We start from the raw sequence: 27,482 nt of genomic DNA, 5'->3' as shown, positions 1-27,482 counted from the left end.
TTATTTAAACTAAACCCATGTGTCCTGAACATACTGAGTTGAAGGAGGTGGCCCAACTCGTGTTGAGGGTTGGGGCCACAATAACTGGGGACAGAAAAATGCCACAGGTGGTGAATGTTGACTTCCTGCAACAGGAAAGGGCACACCTTTTAATTCCCCCATGCCAAACAGAGTAATGGAAAAACGAAGATTTTGCTACATGTAGAGTGTTCCATGTACAATGGTTAAGGGCAAAAGTAACCAAGTTTGTGAATACTAAAGTTCTGTTTCTCTCTCTGTTGCCAGGGCAAGACTTCTAGGTACTTCATGGAGGTAGAAGAGAGGAAGGTGCCATGGCATGATGATGAGGTAGAAGTCACTGGCCTGGTGTATCAGGAGAGCTCTTTAGAGCTCATCACTGTGCTGCCTAGTAGACTAGTCACTAACCACATGTGGCTATGGAAACCTTGAAATATGTAGCTAGTATGACTGCACAAGTGAGTTACAAATTTTATTTAACTTTAGCTAATTTATATTTAAAAATTGATACTTCAGTTACTGAAAAACTTTCATGTATGTTTGGAACAAGCTGGGCACGTGAGTCTACCTTTTTAACTTAGAAATTTTACGAAATCTAGGGCGCCTGGGTGGCTCAGTTGGTTAAGCGACTGCCTTCGGCTCAGGTCATGATCCTGGAGTCCCGGGATCGAGTCCCGCATCGGGCTCCCTGCTCGGCAGGGAGTCTGCTTCTCCCTCTGATCCTCCCCCATCTCACGCTCTCTCTCTCTGTCTCATTCTCTCTCTCAAATAAATAAATAAAATCTTTAAAAAAAAAAAAAAAAAAAGAAATTTTACGAAATCTAAAAAACAGATTTCCTGTGAAAATTCAGTATCCAAATTGAGTTGTGTTGTCAGTGTAAATTACATGTTGGATTTCAAAGACTTAACATAAAAAACTGAATATAAATATTTTTGTTAATAATTTTGTAGTTGTATGTTGAAATATTTTGGGCATAGTGGGTTAAATACATATATTATTGAAATTTATAGACCTGATTTTTTTTTTTACTTTTTAAATGTGATTACTAAAAAAATTGAAATTACATACATAACTTGCATTATATTTCCACTAGACAGTTTTGGTCTAGAAAGAGATCTGCCATATTATCCCTGTAGGACATTATTTTTTGAATAGCTATTGAAATTGTCTTTTACACATTCACATACCTAGTGTAATAGTAGAAAGTGCATAGTATTAGGCATGCATAGCAAATAACCCATGTTTTTAAAACCTGCTACTGAGACCCCTACAGATTCTTTTTCCATCTAGCAATGCAATCTTGCTTATATGCTCTGGTCTGCTATTTCTTTGTATGTCAAACTGGAAATTTCAAGGACATCAGTAGTTTTTCTTCTTCCATCTAGTGTCCTAACTCCTTCCCCTCGATTTTCCATTAGGAAGTCTTCAGTGGGAATGGCAGTTTATAAAACAGATAGAAATGGAGATGCTCTGAAGTGGGAGTGGAGAACTCAGCCCTCTGACCCCACTCCACATTGCCCCAGTCCCATCAACACCCCCAACTCTGAGCGACATGGTTTGAAAACTGTGTCACATTCAATGATTTTCAGGTCTAATCTTCTGAGTCTTCAGCTTCTCCATCAATGTGTGTCCTCTACCATTACCTGGAATCTCTTTCTGAGCTGGGCCTATTCATAGGGTCTTCAGAAAGCATGGTAGACTTGGTGATTCCCACATCCACTGAGGGTCACGCACACCCCCAAACCAGCTACACTGTTGTTCCTGGCCCTTCACGACCCTCACTGTTACTACAGCAATTGCAAATCATTCCTGGCAAATGCGAGCAAAGGGCAGCCATGAACCTGATGACCTTTCACCTCTCACAGATGTCCCAGGAGGAGCGGGTCTCATACAGAAACTGACCTACTTCATATCAGTCAAAGAAACACTCCTCGGAATGAGGTGGCATATCACACAATAACACAAGGGGATAAACAAATGGGGCATTTTGGTAACGAGGTTTTACTTAACTCCAACATCTTTTCCTAAATGACATTGTGAAGAATTCACCCAACTACCCTACAATGCCTTTCCAATTTGACTAATTATCGCAATGATTGTTGAATTCAATTCCCCGTGGCCCGGTTCCACTAGACAGACTGATAGCTGAGGAGACCTCCGTCCCCTGTCCATTCACACTCCTTCCATCCATGGATGCAGCAAACAAGTAAAGCAACGTGTGTGAAAACACAAACCACTTGCCACATCCTAGCTTGGTAAACATGGGCAAGTTCCTTAATATTTTGGTGACTCAATTTCTTCATCTAGAAAATAGGTATTAAAAATCATCCTGTTGGGGCTGTTTTAAAGCTTTAGGGAGTTATTATTTCTACATACATTATACTGAACACTGCCTGCCACACTGGAAATGCTCAGGGCAGGTCAGATTTTCCCATTGTGACTGATTTCATTCCAACTGCTAGGAGAAATGAAGGAGTCTTATCATTCCAATTCTCAATGCTGAACTTCAGGGACTGGATTTAACATATTCATATTCACTGTGACCTACCAGGCAACTCTGACGGTCACGTGAAAATCTGAGGGAATTCATTTTTCTTTATCTTTACATTTAAGTTTCGAATATGTCCTACATCCCACAAATGCCATGAATAGGCAGTACTAAGAAGCCTCCTCCTTCAGGAGTGAACAGGTAGCTGTTCTGGTAGCTTGAAGGAGTATGTTCTCTTCAAGTCCTGTGACCCTAGTTTAACCAACACCTCAAGCTGAGAAGCGAGAAAACCACCATGGTTTAGAATTATTTCCAAGACTTCTTCATTCCAGCCTTCAGTGAGAACACACAGGACCTCATTCAGGTACTGAAGCCACCGCTTAGGTCAGAAGTCGACTGGCACAGGGCTGGGGCAGTATTTAGTGGGCCCTTTGCAAAAAGGAGATAAGAAACTTGAGGGTATAATAAATTCTTGGCTATTTACCCAGGACGGAGATCCTACATGACCCTGAAATGGGGGCTGTCATCAGAGTATTATGTGATCACGCATTCATGTATTTTCTTAGGGCCAGGGGAGAGTTTCAGAGCTTGCAAATTCTTAGACTTCCATGATCCAAAAATAGGTAACTACTCTTAATTTTTTAAAAAACATTTTCAGTGCTTCCATAAAAGGCTGTTTCTTCTCTCATTCTTGCCAACAGGTGTCCGTGCCTCACTCACGTCAGTGACGTGACTGGGGGAGAGAAGAGACCAAAAGAGGAGGGAGGGTCATTCAAATGAAATGACGTCACTTAATGCACATCCCCTAGAAACCAGACTTCCTCAAAATTGGGCATGTGTCAAGGTGTGCCTAGGAGTGAGACGTAATAGGGAGAGTTCCCATGCACGCCCTTGCCTCCGATCAGGTGGAATTCTCAATTTGGCACACCATCTTGAGCCTCTTGGGATCAGAGGACAGCCGACATTTCTAGAGGGGCCTTCAGCTAACATAACAGGTCACTGACCTGGTCAAGTGACCGGGTTCCCCTGTGCTGTGTACTGTCACCCACAGTGAGGAAACTTGGCCGTCTCTTTTCCCATGGCATCAGGTCAGAAGAGCAGGTCGGGTCTCTTCCAACCCCCCTCGCCCTGCTTTCGGGTCTTCTCCAGGCGAAACCATCCCAGCTCTTTTGTTTCTTTACCCGCTCGTCACAGATCCCATTTAGGACACAGCAAATTCCCTTCTACAGCCACGTGAAGACCTACAACACTCTCTTCTGTCAAAAGGACATAGTTATAAAGGACTAGCTGGGAAGATTTCCCATGTTCAACTATTTCACGTGCATATATTTCTGAACCAGATGATAATGCTTTCCTCTCTCTTTCTCTCCGTTGTTTGCACCCAAGTGAACTGTAAACAGAAGACATGCAGTGTGCTGTCAGTGTTCCTGGCACACGAGATAGGGAATTACATTTTTAAAAAAAAGTAACAGTGATGAAGCCTCAAAACCAGCAGAGATGCTGGGGAGAGGTTCTTAGGCAGAGATGGAAGCCCCAAGTTCAGCCCCCGCTCTCTGCACCCACGCCAAAAGCAATGCTTCTCCTCTCCATGTTCAGAAAGATTATAGTTCCTCTGGAATCCTACCCTGTGCTTGAGTTCTGTCTTTCCATATATATTTTTAAGTTTGCAGCTATAAGGGTCTCTAAAGGCAAAGAGTTTTTCCTTCCCCAATCTGCCTCTCCACTGCCTGTTTACAGCACTGCTTTCTTATTTTTTCCTGCTTCTACCCAAAGAAATCAAGAATTTCATCACCAGTGTCAGAAAATTAAACCCCAGGGAGCAAAGCAATAGCTCAGAGCAACCCTTCCCTGGCAAAGAGCCAATCCTTGAATATAACTTTGCAAACCCTGTCTGGTTTTCAGGGGTTGAAAAGGATGCAAAGCAGAGTCATTTTGAAGCTTGGTTTTTGGCAACTAAAATCTCTGCACTTCAACTCATCTTTGCAATTAATTTTTAAAAAGAAAGAGAACATATTTTGCTTTAGAGACCAGGTTTCATGAAAGAAGTCAGGGGCATGACCTAGCTCGGTTGCACACTTCCCAAGCCAAGATCAGCAGTGCATGCAGAAGAGATGCCTCCTTCTGTGCTTGGGGGGCTGAAGAAGTGTTTGACAGACCATTGTAATAACATTTCTCTTCACAATGCAAACACCAGCAACCCAGTCAAGCTGCTTACCGTTCAGCTCTGTGCCTGCACCTTTCTCCCTCTTCCCAGCAATGCACAGGGTTGACTCTTATTAATTTAGCTTTAAAAGCATCTTCTTTTGAAATGGATCTATACCCAGGCAGATAAAGCAAAACTCCACTCCTCATACTCATCCTAACTAGACAAACCAATATTCCAGCATAATACACAGTCAACTACAAATCCGATCCTACCCAAGCAATACAAGCAGGCTTTGGAATACAGAAGCTCACACAGCACAGAACCCCAGAATGCCTGTTCTTCCATGTGCTTGTTCCAATTCATAGTTTTCTCGGCAGACAATAGGACAAAGCTGCATTTTAGCTCTGGCTGCTAATACCGGCGGACAGATGTGTAAGACTGAGGTTTACTCACCAAGCTCCCGTAAGTCCATCTTTCCCAACTACAAATACTGCTGCTAAGCTGCTGCCGCCACCAAATGACTTAGAGTCGTTCCCCAGAAGAACAATGTGCTGGAATACCAGACGGTTCCTGAATAAGCTTGTTCACGAAATAGGTTTCCAGTTGAGCCATGTGAATGGAGACCTGCCGCACACCTTTGAATGGTACACACTTCAAGTCCAGAAGAATAAGCATGTAGCTTTGCTTATGTTTATGGAGCTCGAGCCCAGGGGTGCTCCGATTGGCAGGAATCGCAGAAAGATCAGCCAATCAAAGGGAACCTCCATTTCAGGGAAACTCCTGCTCATTTATTTAGCATCTTCAGAGATCATCGGCTTTTCTAGGAAGAGCTTTTCTCTTATAGTATCACAAGAGAAAAATAATAACTTCACTTCAATTGTGGTGCCCTATGCTCTTTCATCAATAAACACAGAGCTCCTCTTCTTGGTGTTCCTCAATACCTCCACTTTTCTTATAAAGAACTTAAAAAAAAAAGAAAGAAAAAAAGGAAGAAAGAGAAAAAGAAAGAGCTGGTGATGGGCTAGAGATAGTTCATATTCATCAGCCTCCACCTTGTTGGGAGAAAGGAAGGGGGGGAGAGCGCCTGGGCCCGATAATTACTGATTCTGTTGCCATGGAAACAGACTGGCTGCAGCGAGTTGGATTCGTGTAGAACATCTGCTGCCAGACCCATAATCAACTGCAATCTCATCTCCCCCCTCCCTACTTTTATTTGATTGTGAGTTTGCTTTCTCTCTTCTTCTCTTCCCATGCAGTTTCTGCCCAGAAATGACATGTAACTGCCTTACTTTGTACACATAGCACACACGCACCAGAGGTGCTCACATGCCCAGAGATGCGTGCAGGCATGCATCCCAGCAGGACTATACGGAAGGATCTACACTCGGATTCCTATCCAGAATGTAAACAAGCATAAACACTGCGCCTCCGCCCCTAGTGAAAATTTACTGTAAGTTAACCTCAAGGGTGAGTGGGGTATCTTTTAAGATATTTGTCACCTAATAGCCCTGAAATCCCCCAAAGAAAAGTTTGCAATGGCATTTCGCAGAGGGCAATGTGATGGTTCCTAGCAAACCTTTGTAATGAACCGATTGAACGGAGAAGCTTGTAGAAGATTTTTAAGCCCCAAATCTTTAGGCTCAGCTTCTTCTCTTATGCTAGCAGCATACAAGGCACCCTGAACACGGGGAGGGGGGTCTCCCTGGGGATGTCCTGAGTCCATCTACATCCCCCCGACTCCTCTCCTGTTTGCTCCAAATTCTCCTAGTTACAGGTACCAGAGTTAATGTCAGACTCTGGATGTGCTATCTTTCTCTACAACAGCAGGGGCCGCCACTGAGCAATGAACGGCTGCATGGCCAGGTCAGAGACAAGAGAGGACTCAGATGGTGGTAATCTCACCTTTGTGAAGCACACCTGCCTCACACCTGCTTTGTGCCTGTGGAAGCCTTCAGCTCTACAAAGACTGACTGAAGATGGCAAATGTCAAAGAAGGCTATGATTCTGGCTTAAGTTAGAGAGAAAGGAATTTTTCTGTCCCATTGTCATGAATATCAAGGAGAACCTTCTTTTTCCTGAAGGTCTCGGCAAGCCTGGTGCCCTCAAGCCATCGATGACACAGAGCAAGCTTCAGAGGGGGCTTTGCACAGCTCTGGCTCCTGAAGCCAAGGTGAACTATCCATCTACCACACCCCCACAGTTTCATAAGCCACAGTAACTCTGGGCCTCTTTTATTCTGAAAGGACTCTCAGTCCGAACCCCATTCCTCTCGATCTCCAGGTGCTCAGCTCAGGCACAGTGGTCTTGATGTTGGATTTGTCCCTTCAAGAATCTGAATCCTGATTTTCCATTTTATCTCTTTTTGCCCCTGTGAGGTTGGATAGGAATTCTCACCTATGTTTGTCCTCTCTGGCACCCAAACCCAACTCTGGCCATCTTTCTTAGCTCTGTCCGGATGACCTCCACGCTCCAGGATGGTGGATATCTCAGGTTTTTTCGACTGCCTTTCTGGAACATTTCTAATCTCTTCTGTCTACTCTCTTCTGCCATGAGGACACCTACCCCCTGCCCTCTCACACTCCTGAGACCATCCAAATCACCAGTGTCTTTATGCAGAAATGTGGCATTCCAACCTGGTCTTCCCTCAAGCAAAATTTAATCATTTGTTCCATAAATACATAGTGAGTGTTTATATGCCAAGCACTGTGCTAGTGACCAAACAAACTGGCATGGTTTTTGCCTTATGGCACAATGACTTGAGTGGAGGAGAAAAAAAAAATATGAAAGCATAACTTTCATATGGGGTGTGAGAGCTATGTGCCATGAGCACAAATGAAAAGATTCAACTTACTAAGGTTAGGAAATGTATCTCAGAGGAAGTGATCCTTGAGCTAAGATCTACAGGACGAGTAAAAATTAATAAACTAGAAGTGAGGGGAACAGTGTCTCGGGCATAAGAAATAGCATATGCAAAGGGCCTGTCTAGATGCACACTGCCTAGGAGGGAGTGTGGTGTCTTTGAAAACTCAAAATAAGCCAAATGCAGCTGATTGCAGTGAGAATGACTGGAAGGATGGTGTGAGATGAGCTTGGACAGTAAGCAAAGGCTAGACCTGTAGGGTCCTAGAGACCACATTAAGGATGTTGGTTTTCATCCTATTAGCAATGACAAACCATTAAAGTACTCCATTAAATGATTCCCTGCCCCCCAAAACACTTACATAACTCAATATATGAATCTATTCCAAGGCATCTATAACTTGTTGGACTGGTCTAGCTAACATTTACTGGGCAATTAATAGTCCAGATAGCATTCCAGGCACTTTTTATGAATTAACTGATTTAATTCTCACAAAAATGCTGTGAGGTATTACTATTATCCCTATTGTACCGAATGAGGAAACTGAGGCATGCGGAGGCTAAGTAACTTGACAAAGTTGACCAAGATACAATGTGGCAGAGCTGGGATTTGAACCAAGGGATTCTAGCTCCAGCTTCTTTAAGTGTGATCTACAGGGACCACCTGTGTCAGAATCACTGGGAGTTCTCCTCAAAATGAAGATTCCTGGGATCCTACTGCATCCTTCCTGAACCAGAACCAGAATCCCAGGGAATGGAGTCTAAGGACATTTCCTCAAGCTCTCCAGGGGATTTCTACACACACCAGAGCTTGAGAATCACTGCTAAGAGATGTTTGTGTAAAGGAAATGAATTCATTTTTAATGTATAAAATGGAGAAGACCTTTTTTTTTTTTTTTTGAGAATGGGGGGGTGGGGTGTCTCACTACTCTGAGCCATCCCAAAGGACACATCTACATCAGACCAAGGTCACCTTCCTTTGATTGACTACAAATTCTCGAGTTGAGGATGGGTACCATTGCAGAGTTTGGGGCTTGGTAGTTGCTAGGAGCAGGTATGTGAAGAAAGAACATGGGAGTTCTTAAAGACTAGATTCACCAGGTGGGTAGAGATGCTATCAGACCTGCCATCAATAAGACAGGTAGATCATGTAGTATGGTAGACATTATGAAATGTCATCAATTTTCTTCAGGTAATTTTTTCCTAGAAAATTCATTTTTAAGACAAAATTGCAAGGTAGACAGAGAATACTTTTTGTCCTTCAGTTTGTTCTACCCTCCTCATCTATTCAAAAGCTAGCAAGCAGGGCCTTTGGTTCACCAAGCTAGTCAAGGTGTTAATTCTGAAAAATACTGCTTCACCTACATTTCCACAGGGGTCACTTTATACCAAATAGCTACATGGTCTTTAGAGAAACTTCCAAAGAATTTTTCCATAGAATCTTGTCTAGTGGTTTTGTTAACTGAAATCACAGACTGTTAATTTGGCCATTACTGTGTATTCTTTCCTTTCTAGACTTGCAATGAAAAAGTCTATACAAGCCTCAGAGCTGCTGCTGAACCTCAAAAAGGGGAAACCTACATTTTATTGGTCTGATATCTGAACAAGCCCCCAAGAATTGGTACGAAGTATAATGGCCCTGCACTATAGAGGCTCAAAATGTATCATCAGTGCCATGTCATCAAGCTTCTGAACACATTCAGATTTATTATGTGCTGTCTATAGATAGAAGGGAATCACAACGTCAACCTGGATGATAGGGGGAAAAATCACCCTGTGCATCTGAATAAAAATCAGAAGAAATCTCTTTCCACTTCACCCCCACATTACAGTCTGGATTCTCTGCTCTGTGCTGGGTAGGCACTGCTGGTACCATTTACCCTGCACTTTCTTGGGGGGCAGATTCAAGCTGGTTAAATTCTATTTCTTTCCATAAACATGATTTGGTGAATATATTATTACCAAATTTGATGTATAATTCATATACCTTTATATAAGTGCTTTTTATTTATTTTTTTAAGATTTTATTTATTTGACAGAGAGAGGCACAGCAAGAGAGGGAACACAAGCAGGGGAAGTGGGAGAGGGAGAAGCAGGCTTCCCGCGGAGCAGGGAGCCCGATACGGGGCTCGATCCCAGGACCCCAGGATCATGACCTGAGCCGAAGGCAGATGCTTAACGACTGAGCCACCCAGGCACATTTATAGTGCTTTTTAAAGCACTATATAAAAAAGCACTTTATAGTGCTTTTTAAATAAATTCACGAATCAAAAAAGAATTGTTAGGTGATATGTATTTTTGGATCAGAAAATAAAGTGACTATTGTAGAATGACTTCTAAACTAGCTGGCTAAATTTCCCTTAGTTTGCCTACTGGTCTTAACTAAAATGAACACCATTTACAATGAGCATTTAAAAAGGAGCTGAAGGGGATCCCATATACTGGGCTATGGAGAGGTGGCACTAATAGCAAATCCTTCCATTTTCCTGCTCCTGGTCTCAAACAGATTACTTCCATAATCTGGGCATCCATTTCATCAGGATGCGTGTTCATCACTGGCAAGGGATGTGATGGTAATGACTTCCATAGTTCATGACATGGTTACCTTGAACCCCATTTTTGTTTGGTCAATTGATTCTTAAGAAGGAGGTCATAAGGGTCAAATTGAGCCTCAAAAAAATTCTGGACATGTAGGGTATAGGGTATATATTGTAGAAGGCTTATCTCTAACTATATCTTAGCCTTCTCAAGGTATACTCCCTCCCCTGACCATATATGCAAACATGCATGCATGTGAGCACATGTGCAGACAAACACATGCACGTATACACACACACACACACACACACACAACCACACACATACCTGACTTCACTTCCACCCTAAACAGAAACAGGCCCAGTAAAGCCCGAACCAGACCATATCTCCCAAGGATGTGCGGTCAGAGGTAGCGACTCTGCCCTAACAGGTCAGAAGTGTAATTACTACGGGCTCAGTTCAACTGTTATTTCATTCAAGAGACATATTTCTTTAGTGAGTTGGGCTTAACCCGTAGATAGTTACCTCTGTTTTTGTTTTTTTTAACATGGTGCATTTTAAAACCAAAACATATGCAAAACTTCAACTAAACATGGCCAGAATAATTTTACATATCTTTTTATCCCCAAGGGGAGATAATTATAACAATATTCCACAGAAAATCCCTATACCAAGGTAGATGCTCCTCATTTTTTCACCCTCATGGGGAGATGAGCATAAGTAGAACTTACCGAGTCTGCTGTAATATCACCCTATCTTTAGGTCCCAGGATGCTAAGCATTACCTAATACAGCCTTGACATCTGTGGGAGGATGGGAGAAATAACAGCAAATGTATATGCAGTGCTTACAAATGGGCCACTACCATTAAAGAAATGCCCATTCTCCAAAAAAGGAAGCTGAGACCCCCAAGGTTTAAGTAGTATGTCTATAGTCACCATCCAGTAAGGGTGAGACTCAGGATTCAGACTCGTGTCTGTGAAGTACCATAGCAGTCTATTACACCACTGCCTCTGCGCTCCCATAAGCAAGTTGTTTGGAGCAGGTGGGATATTCCAAAAGCATTCTAAGGCTGACTTACATTTTATAAATCATATTTATGAGACATTAATGTGAGTAGGTTTATTTCCCCTGGACTTTGCCATTTTTGAATTTCCCTTAAAAATGCCTAAAATATAAGCAAAACCTACAAACACCAAAATAAAAATCAGATCTACAAAATGCAAACACGTCTATAAATAAATATTTTATTCTTTCCTCTTCCAGAGCTTGACTTCTGCTAGTTGACTATGATTTGCATTCATGGAGTTGGAGAGTCAAGGTTTGGAAGTCCTTGAGGTGTGATAAACTTGACCAGATGGAACAGGCTGACCTGAGAACGACATGGGGGCCAGAAGAGCAGGGCCCAATATGATGCATCTGTTATAATTCTGGAGTGCCTTCAAAGGAATAGTTGGTGAAATTCTGAAAGCTTATCATCTTGCCAGCTTGAATCTTCCAAATATACCATGGAAATGCATTCCAGAAATGCAGGCTGCTGAAAAATCATGCCAAAAGGAAAAATGAAAATGCCAAAATCCTTAACTTAGACTTGCCAAGCATGTCTACTGGCAATATGGTGGCAAAAAGCTACTGGGCCAAAGGTAGGATATTCTTTAGGTGACATAAAATGAGAAACAGCTTCTTCGCCATTAGGAAAAGGGAAGCTTTGGGGCTGTTATCACATTCTTCTCGGTTTTCAGCTCTCATGCATGAGTAAACCTTTCAATTCTGAAACACGTATCAATTTCACACACAAGTAATTCCACCTTTCGAGAAAAAAAAATAGTTTCTGATATTCTCAGTAAGAGAACCAATTTCACAGCAGTTGGTAGAGATTAAATCTGTGTTTTATCAAATAGTTAACATTTGATGCCTTTACTTTCTCTGCTCTTTCTGCTCACAGATTCGTGGATAATCTGTGGTCCTGGTCTCTTGTTACAACAGGGATTATATTGCAATAGAACAGGGTAAACCAGAGAGGAGGGGGAAGAATGGAGGGTTTGCTGTTAGCCAGAGGGAAACCAAGATCAAGAAGGTGAGTAGATGTAGTTCACCCAAGCAAGGAGGGAGGAAGAGAAGGTTCTAGACATGTAGGAAGTCAGTTCCCGGGGGTCATTTCTGAGACACGAAAGGGGACGGGCAGAGCAGAAGGAGTTTGACGGCTTGGAAGGAGGTCCAGTAGGTCTTTACAGGGCCAGATATGAAGCCACAAGGTGAGGACACCCCCCAGGACCAGGAGGATCACCATATGGAATTCTAGGGCGAGTCCTGTTTAAACCCAGTTATTTTTACTTCGTCCCATGGTAAAGAAATTGACATTGTCAGAAGCCAGTCACATCACAACGATGGGCTCAGAGTTTCCATGAATATCAGCAACAACCCAGCACCTCTCTAGGAAAACCCACTCGGAGTGCGCCTGCTCCTGGTGAACCAGCATTGCCACCACAAGGACAGGCCTGTTCTTCAACTCAGTTCTTCAAAACCATCAGTTTGTAAGAGCCAGACCACTTCAAACTGCTCTCTATTGTATTTCCAATTAAAGGAAGCTTTGAAATGTGAACCATAACGCTCTAGGCAAATGATAGTGACAGGTTATTCCCAACTCTCACAAAGAATGAGCCCTGAAACCTAATTTGTGTAGCAATTAAATTCACACAAAAATATAATTCTATTTTATTGTCAGTACTTGCCTGTATCTTTAAGCTAGCAACTGCAGGAAGGAGTTAATTTGATAATATAAATAAAAATTGGTCCCAAAGGACAATAACCAATCCATTTACATGCAAAAATGTTCCTCTTCCAAGTCATCCTAAGGCAAATATGAAACACGATTTCCAAAATGCATCGCCTACAATTCTCTTGACACAGTGACAGGCATGAGAATTGTAGAACAAATATTTCAAATAATCACACATGTTCAACCATGAGTAAGTGCTCTTGCTTATATTTTGGGGGAATCTATTGTGTGTGAGACATCTCAACTGTTTTGTGCATACACAGAAAAAGTATATTTCACCAAAAAAGTCCAGTTTGGAAGTAAGAAATTGGCCTCCATTCATTCAACCAATGTTTAGGAAGTGCCTATGATGCAGGGCGTCTGGGTGGCTCAGTCAATTAAGCATCTGACTCCGGATTTCAGCTCAGGTCATGATCTCAGAGTCTTGAGATCAAGCCTGGGTCAGGACTCCGCGCTCACTGGGGAGTCTGCTTGAGATTCTCTCCCTCTCCCTTTGCCCTGCCCCACTCTCACGTGCATGCTCTCTCTCTCAAATAAATAAATACATCTTTAAAAGAAAAAAAGGAAGTGACTATAATACACTTTCACATGTTGCCTCATGTTTCCTTCAAGTCTTGGGAACCTAAGAATGCAGCCTTAATATCTTGAAAATAATAAAGCACCACTTACTAAGTTTTCTCTTCATGCATTTCTTAAATTTCATGTTTTTTCCCCCAGGCAACTCTGTTCTGCTCACCTGGTAAGCTTCTATCCATATGTTCAAGCCCTCCTAAGGAAAGTCCTTCCTCTATGGAATTCCTTCCTTTGAGTTGCTTCCATATAACGCATGGGCTTGCGCTCTCCCACATGTCACGTTATTTCATAATTATCTCTTTCCAGAGCTTTCCTCACTGCTGTGAACTCCTGAGAGTCAGATTTATTAACACAACATCAGGAATACCATCTTTAGATGGCTCTGATACCTTAGTCCAAAATATAAAATCTTCTTGCAAACCTTTATACTTACAGAAGTTACAAAAGCCTTCTGAGCGCTCCTCTGTCATTCTACCCAACATCATGGATAAAGTCAGGAGACGAGGATATCTGAAAACTTCTCAGTGACTCATTTCATGTGTCTCCCATTCCTCCCTCCTCCCACCCCTGCAATCCCCAGCCTGAGAGGGAAGAGCGGGTGCTGGAAAGCACTCCTGAAACCTCCCTTCTGGAAACTCATGTTTTCGGCAGTCCAGGTGCTGGGCCCAGCTCTGTCTGCTGTCTGGCTCCCTTTTTCAAGGATGTCACATCTGTTCAGAACTCCCTTCCAGTTAATGAGTCTTCCTCCAGTGGAGTCTCAGAGGGCTTTTGATCTTTGTACCAATCAACTTCAGGATAAGGATGCAGGGACTGACCAAGCCAGTACCGCTGGCTTAAACTCATGCTTTATTTCAAGGAAGAATAAACAAAACTTTGCTTGAATTTATAACATGGGGTGTTGAGATCAAAGAATTTCCTCTAGACTAGAATCATTAATCATACCAGATTTGGAGCCTGGTGAGAGTTCTGTATCCCCGTATTTTAAAGTTGGTTTTAAAAACTATGACTGTAAGAACATACACGTTCAGTAGAGAAAATGTACAACATTAAAAACATAATAAAAGAGAAAAAATTGTAATTAATTACACCATGCAGAAGAAACCATTGTTAAAGAGATTTAAACCTTCTTAGTTTTTATTTTTACTTAGTTAAGACATAATTTTGCATTCTGCTCCCCCACATTTAGCATAATATAAAAAATGTTTTCTTTTATTTGGATACCATTCACAAATGTCATTTTGAATGACTGAAAAATTTAACATATCAATAAATGTGCCCCTAAATTAATTTATCATATCCTCTTTGCTGAAATGTGAGTTATTTCCCGAATTCTTGCTGCTATAAATAACAATGAAATGAACATCTATATGCATACCTTTCTTTTTCTCCCCAGAATGGCTATGATTCTAAATAGCCACATTGCACTGCATGACTTTATAAATGAAGTCATCAACTATTGGTGAATTTCCCAATAGCAGTTTGTCCCAACAGCTTTCTTAAAATTCTATTGAAATGTTTCAAGGTTTCTGCCAGCAGAGTGGTAGCAAGGGCCCCTTTGATGTCACTGTGGATGGCAAGTCTTCCTTTCCTTTTTATAGAAGGAGCTCCAGGGTCTTCTGCCCCACATAAACAAGGGAGGGGCAGATAGGGTGTGACTAACTTCATAAACAACTGGAGGCTGGGTCTCCCAGACTCAGCCACAGCCTGATTTGAGACGTGAATGTGTTTGCAAGCATCTCGGCCCCTGGTCTCTGTGCAGGAGACACATGCCAGCAGGAAAAATCAGTTGGCTTTTGTCAGGCAGTAAAATACCATCAAAATAAACTCTAGAAGTGTTTTTAAGCCACACAAACAAAATTCCACCCCCACCTTTTTTTTCTCTTCTGGAAAAGGCTTCATTTTTTTTTTTTCCCTAGTGCTAAAAGAAATTATCACTCTGAAGAATCACTTCTTCTCCTATCATATCTTAGCCACACAATGCCCTTCACTCATGGACTGAATTTGTTCTATAGTTTGCAAAGTTTGTTCTAGAATGTACTTTTTCCTTTTAAGACATTATCAGTTTATTTAAAAAAAAAAGAAGCATTGTTAGCTTCTTTCTTTTTTCCATTAATGGCTGGATAAAAGATTCAGTCCAGGTCACATGTGTTGAGCACCTATGTAATTTTTTTGGTAAGTGCCCTGGGTGGAGGGGTGAGGAAGAATTTGTCCTTGTTCTGAGGAGTAAGGGGGAGAGAGTGTAGATAACTAAGGATAGTCTATGACCACGATTTTCAAGGGGTTTGTCTAGGATTCTGCAGTATGGCTTCAAAGCAGCCATGAGGTGAGACAAGGGGTGGCCAGGGACCCGTTTTAAGCAAGCTAATTTGCCAAAAGGAGGTTTCAAACTCAATGTATGGCTGAGTGTGTTAAGTGCTACAAAGCAGGGGAAAAGAAAGTGTGCCTGAGAGGAAACAATTAAGTCCACCTCCATGGAAGAGCTCCACAGGGCCCATGAGCTGGGCATTGAGGGATGGGCTGAATTTCAACAAAAGGGTGAAGGGTCTTCCTTGCTGAGGGAACATGGGTAAGGACAGAGACTTGGAAGTACAAGGCATGCTCAGGGAGCCATCAATAGGATTAATTAGAGGTTAGTAGGGGTGTGTTGAAGAGTGCAATAGGCATTTTGTTTGGAAAAGTGGTTTGCAGTGGAATGTGGAGCTTTTATTATCATGCTGTAGGAAGAGGGAGGCTAAGATTTTTTTAGTGTGGTGTGGATGTATTATGAGAAGAATTATGTTCTATAAAGGTGTTTCTGGGGGCACCTGGGTGGCTCAGTCGGTTAAGCATCTGACTCTTGATTTCAGCTCAGGTCACGATTTCAGTGTCCTGGAATTGAGCCCTGGGTTGGACTGGCTCCACTTGCTCAATCTCTCTCTCAAATAAATCAATCTTAAAAAGGAAGGAAGGAAGAAAGGAAGGAAGGAAGGAAGGAAGGAAGGAAGGAAGGAAGGTGTTTCTGGTAGGGGAAAGAGAACTTCCAGGCGGGCCGAGTCTGGATTCAGGGAGAACCATTAAAGGGCAGACACAATCTGTGTAAGAGATGATGGTGTCGGGAAGCAGGGGCATTGCAGGAAAGCCAGATGGCCCCTTCTTATGCACTGGTGAATCCACAGGACGTGGGGACCCAGCAGGAGAGGAGAGGAAGCCAGGGATCTCTCCAAGGTTGCGAGTCTAAGGGATGAGGTGGAATGCCATGCCACTCCTAGAGTGGAAGGATGGTTGAAGATGGGAGACCGTGAGTGGAGAGGAGGTAGGAGAGAATCAAGAAGAAGGCTTGGGGAATGCATAAATGTAAGGGTCAGCGAGAGGTGGTGGCAGTGGCTCGGGAGCCGGGGAATGGCCTGGATCCCAGGAAGCACAGGTGGGCACACAAGCCGATGCTTCAGGGTGATGGAGCAGGAGGAGCATTGGGAAGAGACCTGACACTCGGGAGGTAAGTGCTGACCTAAATAAAGCGATTTCAGTGGGTGGACGTGGGTGAACATCAGACCACAGGGAGTGGAGGAGGTAGGCAAGTGGAGATGGCATTCTCTCTTGGAAAATTTGGCAGTGCAGGGAAGGAAAGAGATTGGATAAGAACTTGAAAGAGGAACGGGGGTGAAAAAAATTTTTTTTATGGATAGGAGAGATTTGGGTAGCTTTTTAGGTTGAAGAGACAAAATCGAGGGGGAGGAAGGGAGGATGCCAATAAGCATAAAAATGTAAGGGATAAAAGATTTATTTTTACAAATTTTTTGATGTCTATCTTTTTCATCAGAGCAGGGAGTCATAACAATGTGACTTCTTTCCAGTCTTAAATTAGAACAACTCAACAATTCCTCTTATTCTCCACTTGCCTCTTAGAAATCATGTCTTTTGTGGCTAAAGAGGTTTTTGAGTATTCAAGACACTTATTAGTGCATTTTAGAGGCATGTTTTTTTTCTTGAGCTTAGTTATATAGTTTAGTTACCTTTTAATTTTTTTCTAAAAATATCACTAGTAACTGGAACAACGATAATTATCTTATTTCTTCCTTTAATATATATAGTGTGTCATGTATCTATTTTGTGTGTGTGTTCATTTCCAAAGCCACAGGAAGATCGTGTTTAAGAAGGAGAGAACCAAGGGCTGCAAAGAAGGCAAACAAGACAGAGATTTTAAAATGTCCATCAGAAGTAATTCTTGACTTCATCAAAACCAATGGCTTCTGTGGCTAAAGAGGTTTTCAAGTATTGACAGTATAATTTAGTGCTTTTTAGAGTCCTGTGCCTCTTCTTCTGCTTAGTTGTATTTTTAGTGAGGGCCGAAGACAGGTTGCAGTGGGTTAATAAATTATTGGGAAGTGAAAAGAAGAGGTGGCAAATAGAGGCAACTATGTGAGGAAATCTGGCTTGGGGTGAAGGCTGGATGGAAGATCAAGAAGGAGTTATTTATTTGTTTTTTCAAACACAGGACATGTGAGTACATTTATATGCTGGTAAGAAGATAGTATCCAAGAGGACGAGATTGATGATATAAGGACCAGATGGGATAAACTGATCAAGTGGTGTCCCAGAGTGGATGAGAGAGAGAATTCAAAGCCGCAGAAGGAAGAATCCACCTCTGGGGTCACCAGGGACACCTTCGTCTAGAAAGGAGAGGGGTGGTGAGGGCAGATGTTGGAGAACAGCCCAGGGTCGTGTTGTCAGCTTGAGGGACAGCTGGACTAGAATCCATGCCTCCCCATACCTAGTCTGGAGCATTGTGCCATCATTTCTGTAACTTCCCCTCATGGAAATGGCCCACATGCTTTACATATACTAGGATAAACAATAAAGAATAATTTTCTAATTAAGACACAGGTCAAGAATTGGCCATTGCATATTATCAGCCTAATATCAACCTAATATTGGCTCACTTAACCCTCACCACATACATATGTATATTTACATTTATATTTATAAATATATATATATAAAGTTCCATATTTTACAGATGAAAAGGCTGAAAAACAGGGTAAGGATATTAATGTGCCCAAGGTCACCCAGCAAGGAAATAATGGAGCTAGGGTTTGAAGCCCACTCCTTGAGTCCAAGGTCAATGCTCTTGACTCGAAATCTATTGACTGAATGTACTGAATTTATTGACTGAACTTATTCTTTTTGGTGAATTTCCACACCCTTCTCTTGTTTCCTCAGGCGCAGGGGGCAGCTGGGGAGCAGGGAGGGGTGTGGAGTGACGGGTGGAGGTGGGGAGTTGAGGCTGAGGCTTTGTCTGTGGCAGCTTCGGTTCCCCATGATCATCCGACTCTATCCTAAAGTGTTTTATAACTTGAAAATCCAGTGAATACAAAATGCTCGTAAACTGCATCCAAAAACCATCAATATCTTTTACTCATAGCCTTATTTTTCTGGTATGTGCACAAGTGTATTCTTATCCATTTGAAAAAATTCAAAACCAACTCTACATCCTTGACGGACCAGGGTCTGCTGAGTTGAGGCTTGGGAACAAAAATCCAGGGTTGGGGGCACCTGGGTGGCTCAGTCGTTAAGCATCTGCCTTCGGTTCAGGTCATGATCCCAGGGTCCTGGGATCGAGCCCCGCATCAGGCTCCCTGCTCCGCGGGAAGCCTGCTTCTCCCTCTGCCACTCCCCCTGCTTGTGTTCCCTCTCTTGCTGTGTCTCTCTCTGTCAAATAAATAAATAAAATCTTTAAAAAAAGTTAAAAAAAAAAAATCCAGGGTTGCCCGGTGCGCTGACCACAATAAAAGAGCCAAAGCAGCTTTTTCCAACAAACTCGGGGGCAAGAGCATCTCCATTTTATATGCACTTTTATAATGACAGACGCATTTTAATAGAAACAACATCTCAGAGGCATGGGTCTTCCCCTTTTCTGCTTCTGCTAGAAGGACTCCTAGTGGCCTGGGAGCTTTCGGACAGAATCTCATGCTCCGTGATTCACAAAATGGAAATCTGGCATCATATAAGAGTGACATTCACTTCTGTGGCAGCTCAAGCAGCAAAAAGCCATATGCCATACACCTCAGATCCAGCCAAGCCACGCAAACGGAAATGTGAAAGAGAAATAAGGAAATCAGGGCCAGAAAAGTTCTCGGGGGCTGATCGCCTCCAACACCTAAAACACACAATCCCTGTGGCAAGAATCAAATCTTCCTACTCTTATGACACTCTTGGAAAATGCAATCTTTTTTTCCTAATTGAAGAGCACTTTGGGAGGTGAAGGTAAAATATAAAAGACAATTTTTGTGAATGGCACAATGTGCTCACGTTTCCTATTGAACGTGGCTGCTACTCAGGCAGGTGTCTGGTGGGTGTACTCAGGGAGACAACAGTCACCTAAATGGGTGGACTGCCAGCAGGCACGTCTGTCCTCTGCACTGAAGGTCTCTCAGTAGCCAACCTGCGAGAGGATAAGCACCATTATTGACATTATCCTCCCCACCGGCCTGGAAATCAGACTAGTGGGAAATGCACTACTCCCCAAATGGCCAGCGTCTGTGGGTTAAGATGAAGGGGAAATAACTGAAACAGAGGGATTTCTTTTTTAACAAGGGGATCCAACCACTCTCCTCGGAAAAGAGAAATTCAGTTTATTTTGTGACTCTTCTCTGTCTTCGCGGCTTTCATTCACCTTATATAAAGCTATGTAGGTGGAAAAAAAATTATACTGCAATTTTTGTTAAGAAGGGAATGGCAAAATCATTTTGTAATTCTCCCAAGGTATTGACATCTGAAGAAGAGATTCCAATCGAAAGATCTAGAAGTATTTCTCAATAAGGCCCATTGGCATTTTGGGCAAGAAAATTCTTCATTCTGTAGAACTGCAGAATACCCATGGTCTCCAGGAACTGAATAAGAGTGACCATCCCATATTAAAAGAGTGTAAATTAATTCAGCTTATTGACTAGGCGGACTGTTTTAAATAATGTGTGAATTAAACATTCCTGGCTATTTATTGACATTCAACCCAAAGTAATTGGGCAGATCCTATTTCAAAAACATCTGGAGAATATTTAAAGTTATAGTTCTTTGCTCCCAATGCTATATTGATTTAATTGAGAAAGAGATGTTTGTAAATAAACAACTACTACGATACAGCTAGAAGATATTTTCCAAAAGAAGTTCAGACTTCCATGTCATGGGGGCAGGTATACAGAATTTCATTCTGAATCAAATGGAGATGCTAACCATCCAAGGTGGTACCCCTGAGGTGGCCGTGTGTAAAATCCTAAAACAGAATTTCAGTGAGCAGATGGAGGAAGGCAGTAGTGGCAGAAGGAAGGAGGGTGAACACATATCTGTGATATGAAAGTACCATGGCAAACATGGTTGTGGGCAGTTCATGACATGCAGAGCTTAGAGCAGGTACCGGGTGAAGACATGAGGATGAAGCAAGAAAGGTGCATTAAGCTAAGTAAAGAGAAATCTAGACATCTTGCTAAGGCCATGAAACTTTATGAGGCAGGCAATGGACAGGCACAGATGGATTAAAAGCAACAATGATATGGTCAGATGCGTGTGGGAGGACATTTGGAAAGTGGAAAGGCTTCCAAGCTGGGAGATGAGTGACTGCCACACAAGTGCTGTGCAACAAATAATCCCAATGGCTAGAAAGTTCTTCTCATACTCATAGGTCTATAGGTCAGCTGAGGTGGCAGTTTTCAGCTGTAATTCTGTGGGCTGACTGGGGAAACTGTACTCCGTATGCTTCATTCTGAGACCTACACTTAGGGGCAGTGGCTACCCAGGCTATGTACTCTATCTCATGATGAAGGCAGAAGTGCAAGAGCCCGAGCCAACCACACAAGCAACATTCAGGCCTCTGCGCGCTGCACATTTGTGATCATCTCACTGGCCCGTGTCAAAAGTTAAAGGGCAGGGGAAATAGGCTTCACTCCCCATCAGATTGCTGCAACCAGCCATTCCACCTACCAGATTTGGAGTGAGGAAAGAGGAAGATCTGAGCTAAGACAATAATGAGAAGGCAGAGGACCTTATAGTGATTGTAGTGACTTTGGCCGCTGATTGGTTTCACAAAGAGGAACCAGTCCGTAAACTTCCAAATAGAAACTCCCTGGACTGCCAGCTCCGTGAAGGCAGAACCCACCCGTATCCGCACTGCCTAGCGCCATGCCTTCCGTGTTGTGGACACAAAATAGTATTTGTTGAAAGAACAGACAGCATTAGAAGTGTGGGTTAAATAGTAACACGATTCACCAAGATATGGAGCACTGATGTGGCTGTGCTGTGTGGACAATGGCTGTGGGATAGTAACACTGAATGCCGTCGATCTCCCAGGCACTGAGTAGGTCCTGAGAATACAGAAAAAAGCCAGGCTCTGCTCTCAAGGAGTCTGAGGATTAAGCAGACAACTGCAGTTCACTGTGGTAAGTTCTAGAGTAACGGTATTATTCACAGGGCCAGAGCAAGGGGATCCCTTGAGGGACATCTGAGGATGCTGTTGCCACAAGTTACAACGGCCAGCTTGAGAACTTTCCTGGGAAGATGTAGGCCCTGTGTGGGCATGATATCTGAGTTAACTACCTGCCTAAATGACTTCCTCCCACATAGTTTCACTGAGCACCTACTATTGTTTTTCATTTCAACAGAACTGCATGGGAAACACATAGAAACAACAAAAGGAGGAGCAGAGGGGAGGAGAGGAGAAGAAACTAGCAGTTTGGAATTCTCATCTCTCAAATTCAAGTTTCCCTGTTTCTTTTTCTCTATATAACAAATTTAGCCTTGCTTTGGTATCCTCTTCTTGCCTCCCCACCTTTGCTCTTGCTTTGACCTATTTGGCCTAGTGGCTCAGCTCTATGCTAGAGATGGAGAGAGCAGCTAGCATCTGGTGTCGGACCAGCAGGTGAGGGTTTTGGCTCCTATTTGGTAAGTCCAGGGGGACTGCTTGACCCATCATTCACCACTGCTCAGATATAAAAGCACACTTTTGAAAAACCTGCACAGCCATAGAAGGAATTTAGATTAGCAGGTGAATTATACACACTTAAATAATAAAATATATTTTTAAACTTCTGACCCCTTAGGTCTAGTATTTTTGCGGGAGATATTTAGAAATTTCACTTGGGATCTTCTCATTTCTCCCAGCTCTTCTATTGGAGTCCTAACAAATGGCTTCTGACACTACTCTCTCATTCTGACTCCCCGTCTCATCTCATCTGGGGCACCTCTTTGCCTTCCGTCCCTTGCCTCTTCCTAACATCTGGCACCCCGAGTTGGCAATAAAGAGCATCCACATGACAGCACCTTTATGTTCTCTTGTTCTACCTTAGGAAACATACCCCTTTGTACAACTGTGCTCTCAACCCCCATAGCACATCATTTTCTCTGCAATTACAAGATAAATATTTTCTTTTAAATCAAGGAGGACTCATATTTCATGAGAGATTCCCATCTAATGGTACTCTTCTTAGCTATCCAACTCTGATTCCTATCTGCCCTTTAATTCAAAATGACTAAATCTCATTACACCTTATTTAAAATGTAGGCAATTTCCTTTTAATTGGACATATACTAATAAAATGATTTCTGTGCCATTATCAAATCCCTAACACAATCCACAATGGAATATGGAATTCAGGTCATCGGAACCAGTTAACAACTCATGCGGTGCCCCAAAGTGTAGTTAACAAAAGGGAAGAAGTTTCAGAAGTCACTGAACAGAGTGATGTACGGCAGCTAACTTAGAGGCATCGTTATTTCCGAGATCAGGGATGGTCTGCAGCTGAACCAAGCGACTGATGTATCTTACTACTGCCCAGCAGAAGAACCTATCAATTCTTTTTGTCTTGTAATTGGCAAGTGTCACCTTAGCACATGTTACACATACAAAGAAAGATACACTGACTCTAGGGAGACTTCGGAAATGAGGATCTTGCATGCAAAGAAACCTCTGAGATGTATATTTACTATTGTCAGGGCTTATCCGAAATTACTCATCAGACTCAATCATGGTAATTATCCTTTTTATACATGCTCCAGTTATGGCAAATGTCAAGAAAGCAAAACATGCTAGCAGTGTTTTCAGCCAACTAAACTTACCAGTTAATCTTTAAACAAATTTTAAACAGTTTAACCATTTCTTAGGGAAATTACATAAACAAAGTCAACAAAATCTAACTCTTTCTGTAGGACTCCGGATACCACCCCTTCATAAAGAGATACGGTCAGGCTATCAAAGGCATGACCCAGAACAGTCCCTGGAAATGGTCACCACTTTATGATGACCCCCACGTTTCACATAACTTGTGAGTGTGGGACCACCAAGACAGCATGCTGGGATGCATGTTCTATGAACTTAATCACTAAATCCCCAGGAGAATCTTGTCTTTTTCTGAAAATGTTTGCCATCAGTATTGCCATGACTAGCCTTTTCCTTCTCAGAGGTATTTAGAAGCTGGTGTCACCTAGTATTTGCTCCAGGCTGGACTGAGCTAAGTAGTTTATCTGCCGGACATGGTCCAGGGCTCAGAGCCCGCCTGGGGGCGGTCATTCCTGTCTCTGTCTCACAGATGAGTGATCTGGAGCTCACAGGGCTGAATCCCTTGCACGAGGTCATGCCGCTGGGGTTATGCAGCTGAGGAGACCTGGGCTCCTGAAGGACCAGTGTGCTGGAGATTCAGCCAAGCCCCTCAGTCTCTTGCAGTATGTCTGTGGGCAGGCTGGGGAGGAGCATCCCTCGCCAGCAGGAACCCACACAGAGGACTTCCTCCTCACTTAGGGATCTGTCCCCGCTGTAGTCAAAGTCTCCCTTGGCAGCCAAACCAAAGTTCAATGGGTTTCCACATAGAGGAATGGGAAAATCTGTGTTTCTAGATATTTGAATACACTATCTTAGAAAATCAAAGCAGCTCAATTATACTACACGACCAAGTGCAAATGACTGTCAATTTAGGTTCTGTCTGTTGACACCAGCACCTCCAATTTGTATGGGGCAATTTACAAAGCCAACCTTTAAGGGCCTAATCCTCACAGTGATTTGGGGAAATACCATTGTTATTATTATTGTTGTTGTTGTTGTTGTTGTTGCTGCTACCAGTTTACAGGTGAGAAGGGCTCTGGGGCTAAAGGACATGCCCAAGGACACACTGCTGGTGAGGAGCCCCTGGGCCAGGACTGCCCCCAGACTTTCCTGCTGCGACCAGGCTCAGCCTCCGTTCGCTCCTCTCCACCTGGCATTCTCAATGGGGCAGGGGATCGTGCCCCCAGGGGGAGAAATTTGGTTCTTGGAGGAGCAAAAAAAAAAATCTTACTTTCTTAAACTATAAAGCACAGATATACAGACAATACATAAACAGGTAACAATGTATTTGCATAATTAAAATTTCAGGGGGAGGGTGATTAGGGGAAAGATGTCTAAAGGAGATCCTTCGGGGGGTGGTAATGCAAAAGAGTCTGGGAAATAACACCTCACACCACCTGTCTTGGTCAGGCCCATGTTACCTGCAATTAATGCACTTCTTTTTAGAAAGTGCACCTACTGGGGTCTATTTAAAAAGATACCATGAGAGACTATGGACTCTGAGAAACAAACAGGGTTTTGGCGGGGGGGATTGGTTAGCCCGGTGATGGGTATTAAGGAGGGCACGTACTGCATGGAGCACTGGGTGTTATACGAAAACAATGGATCGTGGATCACCACATCAAAAACCAATGATGTATTGTATGGTGACTAACATAACATAATAAAATTTAAAAAAATAAAAAAAATAAAAATAAAAAGATACCTCTTGAAAAAAAAAATAAGTTCGTAAAGTTGGTCTCTTTCTCAGTCTTTCTGCTGTCTCTGGATAGCACAATTTATATTGATGAAGATGGAAGGAGACATACCTGGATTCCTGTCCCAATGGAAGTGGCAAACTCCATAAAAAAAGGGTAACACTACCTTAAGCAAATAGCTTAAAAGCACTCATTTAAATATATGCTTGCACGCGCGCGCGCACACACACACGAAACTATTTGCTACCTATCCAACAGGAAACATCAAAGGAAAAAATAAATCTATTTGTATAATGCATTTACTTCTACAGGAAGTGTGATTTCCTTCCTGTCAAACCTTAAAGACCTTTGTGAAACATGAGAAGCTTTTTTGAATAAATACTTGTAAATGGCCTAGACAGCTGAGAAATGGATAACCTCTTGTATGACATCGGGGCCCTTTAAAAGACTTCTCCTCTACTTAAATGCTCATGTTTCAATTAAAACATACACCTACTTTATTAGCTACCCCAGGCCCGGTTCAGATCAATACCAGCAGCCCTAGATGGAATTCTAATGAAGATAAACAACACTGAGTCCTCCCCAGCTTCCCCTGGGCACGGATGCACAAAGCCTCCTTTCACAACTTGCTCCAAGATATTTTACAGTCACCTGCCTCATGCAAATGAGGAGATTCATGTTTATTCATGGCGAGAGTTACAGACCACCTTTCATTCCCTAGGCCAGCTCAGCTAACCAACAAGAGCGCTGTCTGCACCACTGTGAAGTTGAGCTGGCCTAGGAAGGGAACTCCGGAATATATAATTGCCCCTGAAAAGCATGCACAGAAAGTCAGTAAGCTGGAAACAGTTCGGGGAGTGAACATATTTCCCTTTCTCATTCATGCAATCACTGCCTTCAAGCTCTCAAATGATCCCTTTTTTACACCACAACATAATCCATTAGATATGACTAGTTAGTGGCTATTTTCCATGGATAATCTTCCAGGGGACTTCCCAGGATGTTTGCTCTGTTCTGCTCTCCAATTCTTCCTAATTGAGATTTTCTCCCACTGACTCAGATGGAGCTCATAGCCTAGCCAGGGGCAGCTGCGGCTTTGTCTGATGGGCCTGGGTTCTCCCTGTGCACAGGCTCTCCTATTTTAAGGGATGGCTTGTCATCTGCAAGCCTGAGATCCTAACCTCTGTCGTGTGTGCTTTGCATATTATGCTGCTGGGTAAAGTTTCAAAATAGTGCTTTTGCTCTGGAGTGACTACATTTTTCAAACCATTAGTTTCTTCCATTTTGGCAATTTGAAAGCATGGCAAAGTCATTTGATTTTGTTTTTAATGCCGATTTTGATAGCGTCTAAAGTAACACCAATGCCATGAACAAGTATTTTGAAGGTATCTAGACGGCTCAGACATCCCCAGAGAGGTCTGTGCAGCTAGGTAATAGCTACAGCGCCTTAACTCTCTCCAGCTATTAAGCACCTGAGCTTTTGTGAAACCTGATTTTTAGGCTGCTGCCCATGGCTTGTCACATGGAAAACTAAGTTACCTAATAAAGTTTTTTCTTCCCAAATCCATGACGTTTTCCGTTGAAACCCTATTTCTGCCAAAGTTAAATGAGTTCATTCAATTCAGCACTTAATCTGTGGTACATAAGCAGCTTCACTTTTTCTTTCTTTCTTTCTCTTTCTTTCTTTCTTTCTTTCTTTTTTCTTTCCTTCCTTCCTTCCTCCCTCCCTCCTTTCTTTTTCTTTCTTTCTTTGTTTCTTTCTTTCCTCCTTTCTTTGTTTTTTAACATAATGGCCAAAAAAAAATGTTTTCTTTTGAAAAGGGCAATTTACTCACTTTTCATAGACAGGATTTATCTTACTATGTACAAAAAGAATACAAACGCATATGACATTTTACTTCCTCAAAGCATTTTCACACTTATTACTTCAATTTAGTATCACACCACCATAAAAGAGGGCAATGGGATACTGGTATCCACCTTTTTTTTTTTTTTTAAATATTCAAGGAATATTGTTCCTGAGTAGCAGAACCAGGGTTAGAACCTGGGCCTTACAAACCAATGGACGGACTACTTCACTGATGCACACAATTCATACTAGTTGGTGGTCTGTGTTACACGTATCAACTGATGGTCATTCTATGGATGTGATTCACCTTTAGTGATCAAATCTGCCTTCATGAAAAATCGTCATGAGAGCTTTGGCCCCACCCCAAAGAAGTAATTGGTATGTTGTACAATTGGGCACTGGGATGACAGAGGTTTCCAAAGCCCCCCAGGTGATTCTAAGGTTCGGGCAAGGTTGATAAGGTTGAGAAACA

At 42.5% G+C, this 27,482-nt stretch overlaps 1 protein-coding gene across 8 annotated transcripts in view; it reads right to left on the bottom strand.

Annotated features, from left to right (window-relative positions):
• Nucleotides 1–27,482, bottom strand: part of ELMO1 (engulfment and cell motility 1) — a 514,971-nt gene that overhangs the window by 124,683 nt on the left and 362,806 nt on the right. The window contains exon 1 of one of the 8 annotated variants that reach the window (XM_032401768.1): nt 5,107–6,019. The exons of the other annotated variants lie outside the window; for them this stretch is intronic. The gene's annotated coding sequence lies outside the window, so the exon portion shown is untranslated. Of the gene's footprint in view, nt 1–5,106; nt 6,020–27,482 lie in introns of those variants that run through there. 8 annotated transcript variants of the gene reach the window in all.

Source organism: Phoca vitulina, unplaced genomic scaffold (assembly GCF_004348235.1).
Source record: "Phoca vitulina isolate PV1807 unplaced genomic scaffold, GSC_HSeal_1.0 scaffold4, whole genome shotgun sequence".
In the NCBI taxonomy this organism is placed as follows: domain Eukaryota; kingdom Metazoa; phylum Chordata; class Mammalia; order Carnivora; family Phocidae; genus Phoca; species Phoca vitulina.
The sequence above is the reverse complement of the archived record's forward strand: the minus strand, read 5'-3'. Positions and strand labels throughout refer to the sequence as shown.